We start from the raw sequence: 8274 nt of genomic DNA, 5'->3' as shown, positions 1-8274 counted from the left end.
TTAAAAAAAAAACAAAACAAAAAAAAAAAAACTGTTTATCTCTAAAACTGGATTTCCTTGTCAAGGTTTATCACGATTACAGCTAAATGGTGTCTGAGCTTTATCTATGGAGGGGAAAAAATCCAACAGTTAGAGTCTCCAATTCAAGCTATATTGACGATAACAATCTGAAATTACAACTTTCTATTTCCACAGAGAAAAGAAAAATTGCAGCTGTTTGCTTGAGGTACAAAATTGCCACAATACAATTATATTGTCCCCAACAACTTATATATTTCACATGTATTGAGTGTGTCTGTGAACAAAAGGTACACGCTTGTTTTTTTTCTCCCCCCTCCAACTCATTTATTCTGAAGACGGTGCTTCCACTGTAAATCTCTGTCAGGCTTTTATTTTCTATCGATCTCTTAAGGAGCTAAGTACCATTTTGGTGGTGGGATATCATTTTAGAAGAGGAGGGAGACAAATTAACTGAATTGATTTTGTGAATTACAATTAGGCATTAATTTTTGGAAGCCATAGTTCAATATCTTCAAAATTCAGTCTCTTCCTGTGCTATCACTTGGGTTGTCTTAAACTGACCAGCTAATGTTTATTTTATTTTTTTTCAGTTCTATAGAATGCAGATGTTGTATTTTCTTATAGTATATGACCTTAGAATGCAGAAAATCCTTCTTTTTATTTGTATATTTGTACCTAAGACTGATGCTTTATGTTGCTTAGATAGTTGGCTTTCTCCACCAGACAATTGCCAACCTGTTTGCCAGCTTGTTTGTTAAAAACAGCTGCCTGCTGCTGCTGCTGCTGCTGCTGGTGATGGAAAAGGTTTGTTGAGAACACTGTGACCCAACCATACGGTAAAAGCAAAACACAGTCATTTGATTTAGTGGTAATGTAGAATATATTAATTCGCTGAGTTTTAAATTATGACAAAAAAAAGGAACAGAACATATGTAATTTGTTGATTTGGGTTCCCTGGTGGCCATTGCACTCTGACACACAAGCAGCCACTCTGCTCGCTAATGTCTCAGCAGCAATTTTTAATGATGAAAGATATGATGAAATTGCTCTTCCTGCCACTGCATTTAGTTCATTAGGCTTCCTCTACAGCTAAATGGAAATGCCCTTCAGTTGAGGCAGTAGACCACCCAATCTGGCCCCTGGTGAATTTATGACAGCAGCACCCCCCACCCAACCCCCCCAACTTCCGAGCAGTTGTACCCTGAGGTGACAGGCACGTCACCATTATTTACCCTCATGCCACCACCCGCAGAATCAGCAACTGGCTCAAAGGTCAGCAGGCCGCGTCTGTCTGCGCCTCAGCCACCAGACGCTCACTCTTTTCTCAGCCCGCCTGCGCCTCACGGACACTCCGGGGAAATCTGATACCTCCACAGCTGCAGCTACCAGAATCAACAAGTACAGATTCTGTGCAGTCCCACAGCACATTTGTGGCAATGACAAATAGACCTAATTAATTAGCAATTCATTCTAATGTGATCTCTGCTCTCTGCGATCCCCTTGATCAGCTGCTTTTATCTATCCTTTGTTGAATACAGTGACATCAACTCACTCGGCTTGTTACATTAACAACTGAACCATTAGTAAACATACCAATAGTATAGGCCATATATATAGAGAGGCAACAGAGTGTGGTAGTAAAAATACCAGGCTGTCTCCCTTACAATCATAAAAAAAGGCATTTACCTCCACTACTACTGCTACCACTACTAAAACTAATAGTAATAGTAATAACATTAATAGAGTACTACTAATAGAGATTAAAATATAATATGCCCATAGTATTTTTATAAGGTTAAAAAATGTGTCTTGTGCAGTGTTTCATTTATACAGATTTTATGTAGGTTACTGTCATTAACTGACGACTCGCTGAACCTCTCCACTGAACAGAGATTGTCGAGCTTAGCAACCGCAAGTAGGCATGACAGGCCTGTCAGAATCTCTCTACATGCTGCGTGGTTACGAATGGGACCCTAATTAGAGAGATACTTGGTCTCACTAGTGTCATTTCTTTAGTCTTTCCAAAATCAAACACACAGAATGTGGAAAGTTTGAAACAGAGTGTTTGTTTCCTTAACATAAACTGCAAATTGTAGCATGTCCAGCTAACTAGCTTAGCCTACTACCTACAGTGGTCACCTAATGATGTGCTGTGTTGCATTTACCTCGGAAGTCGGAGCTGGGAATGACGTCACACCTGAGTTGACTGGGCTTCAGTACAATAAATCGGACGCTTGTTATTGTTGTTGCTTGCTAATTGTTATTGCCGTTCAGTTGATGATGACACATTACGCCGTATTTTGCACATACACGTCCTCAGATAGAATTTGGATATTACTGTGTGCGCGACCGATTTAATGAAACACAAATGATACTACAGCTTTCACTTCTTTTGATGCTCAGAACAGCCATCTTGGATTTTGAGGTCTGGAGTGGTGAGATTCTCCCGACTTTCAGAGTCGTAAATTTGGCTTCAGGGGGGCATTCTAGTTGAAATTTCCAACTGGGAACTCCAAATCAAATGTAATGCACCATTACTTCAGAGGCCAAGAGTAAGCATATAATTACAAAGCTATTTTGTATTGTGGGGTTAAACTTTACAGTGGAAAAAGCCCCAAATGACAATTTGCAGTATGTACTAGCTGCTTGGGAGCTGCTCCTAGCTACCACTGATAAAAAGTTACAATGCTGCTCCTTTTTTGTCTTCTTGCTACATGGATTGTCTTTTTTCCTGGGATATGCAGCGTTAGCTTTAGTCTTTGATCATGATATATGCAAGTAGCCATCATGTGCATAATTAAGAACCTTTTTCAGGGCTTGTTTTTCTATAGACTATTATCAACCAACATACAGAGTTAATGTTAATCAGCTAGCTAGCTAGCTAGCTAGGGCTAACAGCTAAGGACAGTCATTTCAGTTGACAAAATCAACAGTTGCCAACTAGAAATGGGCAGGCGTTGTTTCAGAAATTGCTAAAAAAAATCTGAGTGGTGAAGATGCTACTGTTATCATTGTAAACTGTTCATACGCCATGCTAGAATGAAATGCTTCACAGGCGTAGCAACTGCAAATAAGGGAAGCAGGGCTCAGTGAAAGGTCAAATATGTATGTGATCAGGAAAAAAATATATTTGTTTTTAAAATGCAAGAGCAGTCCCTCCAAATCTGAGAAACATCTGGAGTCTCTTCTGCCATAAGTCAGAAAATGTGTCATTAACACATTTTCTCCTAAACAGAGTGTTTGCATCTATGTGGTATGAGGTTTACATTTTATCCTCCTTGGTTATGGAAATAAGAACTCAAAATAGTAAAATTGGGTTTGAGATATAAAAGCATATAGGAGGGTAGATGGCAGATTACTGCTCAAACAGACAGATAAACTAAAGATAGTACTGAGCTTCTCACAAACTATGTAAAACCACCAAGATCTTGTTTCGACTGTACTTGTAATGTGTCTTCAAAGCAAAGCCAACATTACATTTAAAAACATTAAGAGATCTGAGTAAAGATACTGAAAATGTCAGCTTTTCGCATATTGAGAATGTTATTTGCTTTCTAAATAAGGGTACATTCTGTACACATCCATCATGTACAAGACTGGAGGGAGTGTGAAGCCATAAGACATCTGTTCAGTATGTATGTGTGATGTCTGTATTTGTATGTGCGTGTGTGTGTGTGGACCAATCATATGCTGGTCAGTGATATGACACAGACACTGGAGGCTATATGAAAGAAAATGTAGTATTGGCCATTGGTAACTCCCACATAAAAACTGTATTACACTATGGTATGGCAATGGCCGTGATGTTACACCCCACTGCACTTGATTACAGCTGTAACTGCACTGCTCGTGGCCACCTACATGTGTATGTGATCAGCGTAATCTTGAATATCCCACAGTTATACTATTATCAGCACGGGCATTCTAACTTCTCGCCTGGTTCCAGACCTGTACTTTACTTTGGGCCATTATTTTGAAATGCATCCCAATAGGCTTGAACTTAGAGTGGGGTGAAGACACAGAAAATTCGCCTTGGTGCATTATGGCGGGAAAGCAGGTAGCCAGTGCTGCAGAGTAAAAGTTTGTGGTGGTGGCAGAAGATGATGTGCATCATGGGAAGAAATACTGATTTCCAATCTGGGCAATCAGAATCACATTCAACTCCCAAGTATACAGCATGAACAGGGTATCGATCATAATATCATACAAAGTATGCATGAACAGTCACTCTTTGATGAATTAATATTATGTCAACTCATAGTCACAACCAACATCATGCTTTGCTGGTTTTTCATAGTTAATACTTTTGGGAAAAATGAAAAGTTGAGCCACTGTGACCATGAACATCAAGCAAAAGTAGGAAACACTGCACACCTCTAAAAAAGCTGCACAATTCTCTGAATTCATTACTGTGATAAGAAAAAAAAACTTATTTAAAACAAAATCTGCAGAGAGCAGAGTTGCAATTTACACACAAAGGTGGTTCTAGACTATCACAGGATATTTGTACAAAGACCAAAATTTTGACTTCAGTACCTGTCTGTGTGGGCATCAGCTCAAAGCCCATTGGTTGCCACTGGAGACATAAAACTTTAAGGCTGGGTCACAAACAGTTAGTTTCACTTTTTGTTTTTTAAAAAAAAATAGTTTCCTTAAACAGCTGGGCACTGTAGTTTTTAACAAATGTTATTCATACAGGAGGAAATAGCAATTTTGTTATTTTCACTATTGAATAAATACATCACACTGATTGGTCAAAATAAACTGCAGTTCCTGAGTTAAGTTAGGAAAATTTCACCCAGTCCACACTGTGGCTTATATGTTTTTTGACAACAGTGGAGGTCTACGGCACAGAGGAAAAAGTTACTGTATATCCAGCCTTGGCTACACAGATAAAATTTGTTAGTAGGACCAATGTGTTGTTGGCTCTGGTCTTTTAACAGAATTTGGTGCCAACAAGAAAAATATGAAAGATTGCCAGGCTTGCCCTTTAAAGTTCCTCAGTGGAGTTAGATGTCAGAGTCTGATTTAAAGACAGGGAGATGACTCTTGGCATTAAAAAGCTGGAGAGGGTTTACAGTGCTAAAATTTTAGTAGTGTTATTTTATTAAAGAAAGGGGACCCCAGAAACATGTTCTTTCATCTTCTACAGAGTTGCAGTACTTACACTCAGAAGGAGGTACACATACTAAACAGTTCAACTTTTCAAACAAGGTACAAATTACTTTTAGTGCTTCCAACAGCGAAGATCACAAGATATAAGTATCAACGCATCAAAAAGATGTCTATCTACCACTAATAAATATGTAGTGAATCATAGTGCTAGTTGAGCCATGTGGATCATAGAATCACAGCTGCAAGGCAAAACATCAAAGAACAGTCCACATGTGTGAGCTGACTTTGACAATTTTGGAAATACACAAATCAACCCCAGAACTGGCCGGCTGCCTTAGAACATTAAGAATTATTAGTTGTTATTATTAGTGTAACAACATGTTACATATTTGTTTCTGCAAATCTAGAAAATAAATACTTTAGCCAAAAAACCTTATTAGGGAAACGTAAATATTGCTGTGTGATATTTGTTGAAGTTGTTTAAACAGCTACTTTTGCCAACAGTTCTCAATACTATCCAATTTCCTTTTGTAATGCGGCCAATTAGGATGAGGGGGATTTATGTGTTGTCTCTCAGCACACAGACACACACACACACATACACATGTACACACAGACGCAGACGCACACACAGACACCTGAGACCGACACTGTTAAAACCGTTACTCTTCTGGAATTATAAATCTGTAAATTTCAGAATATTGAGCTAAAATCTATTATACAGTTGTTTATCTTTAATATATAACCTCATAACACATGCACTGCGCACACACACACACACACATACACATACACACACACACACACACACACACAAAATCCCCGGAGCCATCGTGGCAGATAGCAGCTGGCATTGGCTTGTCGGCATGTGTATGCAGCAAAGAAGTGCAAAAAACAATCAGAGGGCATTGCTGGTGACCTCTCTGCATCTGCACTTCCATTGGACCATTAAACACACACACAGCATCCACACTGCACTAGTTAGTGTGAAGCATTGGGCAAAAACACACAGCCACACACTCGCATTTACCAAAAGAAAAGAAAAGCCTTGACTCCTACATAATCCACAAAAGTTCCACTATACTGTAAGATGCATTCTGCAAATATCTGCATAAGATTCGGTTGTTTTTTTTTGTTTTTTTGAATAGCTACCCATGATATGCTTAACCCAAACATAAATACTGTTGAATGTAACATTTCTGTAGTGTGGGTATTAATACAGGCGTGTTGGAATGAAAGCTCTCAGTATTATACAGAAATGTGCCAGCATATCTTTTCAAAATAATGTGATCAGAGAAATGTGTGTGGCCATCTTCTCACAGCTGGTTGGTTGTTATATTATACAGAAAGGCACATTTGTGTGGTGTGTGTTTGTGTTGAAACCACAAAGCTTTGCTCTGTGTGGTGAGACACACATCCTCAGAGACTCCTCTTCATCCTGCCTGGAAGCTTAGTTAGCTGCATAATCGCTTGTTTGCCTCTGAAGAAGAGAAAGGAGGTTTGTTAAGATACAATGGTTCTCATGGGGCAACATCCACACACACACACACACACACACACACACACACACACACACACACACACACACACACGGCAATGCATCCTTATTGTTTTCAATATGACTCTGTTTCAATAAGTCACTGTAATTGATGCCCATCTTTCACTGAGACAAAGACGAGTACTGCATCAATTCATCCATCCATCTGTCCGTCTAACTGTTGATCATTCATCCACTCACTCATTCACTTGTCTGTACATCTAGCCATCCACCCATCAATCCAGCCATCAATATGTCTGTATATCTATCTATATCCATCTTTAATCATATATCCAATAATGCATGTCTGTCCATCCATCCATCCATCCACCAGTCATTTATTCAATTCATCTATCATCCATCCATCCATCCATCTAACCATTAATCATCCATCCATCTATTTATCTTATTAACAGTATGATGTGATGAGAGAAAAAGGCAGATGTCTCTGTCCTCCCTTGTCACCACTCTAATACATATGGGAGGGACTGTCATATAGATGTTATCTGTAAATGTCACATCTGTATTCCAGCCTGTTTTACGGAGCCATTTACAGTTCCCTCCTCTATGATTCATTGCTCACTTAAGGGAGGTTTTGGTCAAGAGAGTGCCATTACCCAAAGACGCGTGGGCTCCTTTCAGACCATTCACTCTTGAATTGACATGAGAAATCAAACAAAGATCAAATGCAGATACATTTACATGGGTTGTTTGTGGACTCATTCTCTAAATATGTTTACATAACTAGAGAGCAGTTGCCTGTGTTCATATGGAACGCAGTATCTGAGCAGACCAATATGACATGCAGTGTTCCCCAAGGCCCACTCCTTGGGCCTCTTTCATTTAACACTGACATGAACCTTTGTGCCAAATCATGCAAAGCTTTGTCATCATGCAGTTATATCCCCATAGATTCTTTTTCCACAATAAACACACCAAAGATTGCATGGGACAAATTTTAAATTTAAATGAGGACACAAAACACAACTGTTTTTGATGGAAAAGGAGAGAAAGTTTTCACCTTGACTCTCTGTTATTAGAAACCAACATACATAAACTTTTGCTCTCTATCATCTGTATATCAGTAAGAATCAGATGTTTCATATCCAGGTATAAGTTTAAAGAAAGTTTTCATCTCCAGAAAGTTGAACTATACTGTAACAGTCTCCCCAAAGGAACTCACAGTCATCTTCAGCTCATTGAGAAAGCTGCTACGAGGCCTAACACGGAATACATCACACCTATTCTCAGGTCCTTGCACTGGCTTCCCGTCTCTAAATCTCTCAGTTGTTTTAACCAAAACACATCTCCGACTGTCTAGTACATCTCAGATCTGCAGGGCTAACTGTTCCCAGGGTTCAAAGTAAACATGGAGAAGCAGTATTTAATTACAGATCCACAGAGCTGGGACACACTGCGAAAAGATATGAAGACTTGCCCCACTTTTGACTTCCTTTAAATCTAGATTAAAAAATGTATGTTCTTCGCTGCCTGTGACTGGAGTGAAACTTAAGTTTTCATTTTTATCCACCCTGTGCTTATATCCTGCAGTTCCTTCAATTCATTTTTTCATGCTCTTTAAAATGTTCTCTATCATTATA

Source organism: Seriola aureovittata, chromosome 3 (genome assembly GCF_021018895.1).
Source record: "Seriola aureovittata isolate HTS-2021-v1 ecotype China chromosome 3, ASM2101889v1, whole genome shotgun sequence".
In the NCBI taxonomy this organism is placed as follows: domain Eukaryota; kingdom Metazoa; phylum Chordata; class Actinopteri; order Carangiformes; family Carangidae; genus Seriola; species Seriola aureovittata.
Note: the sequence above shows the minus strand (reverse complement) of the source record.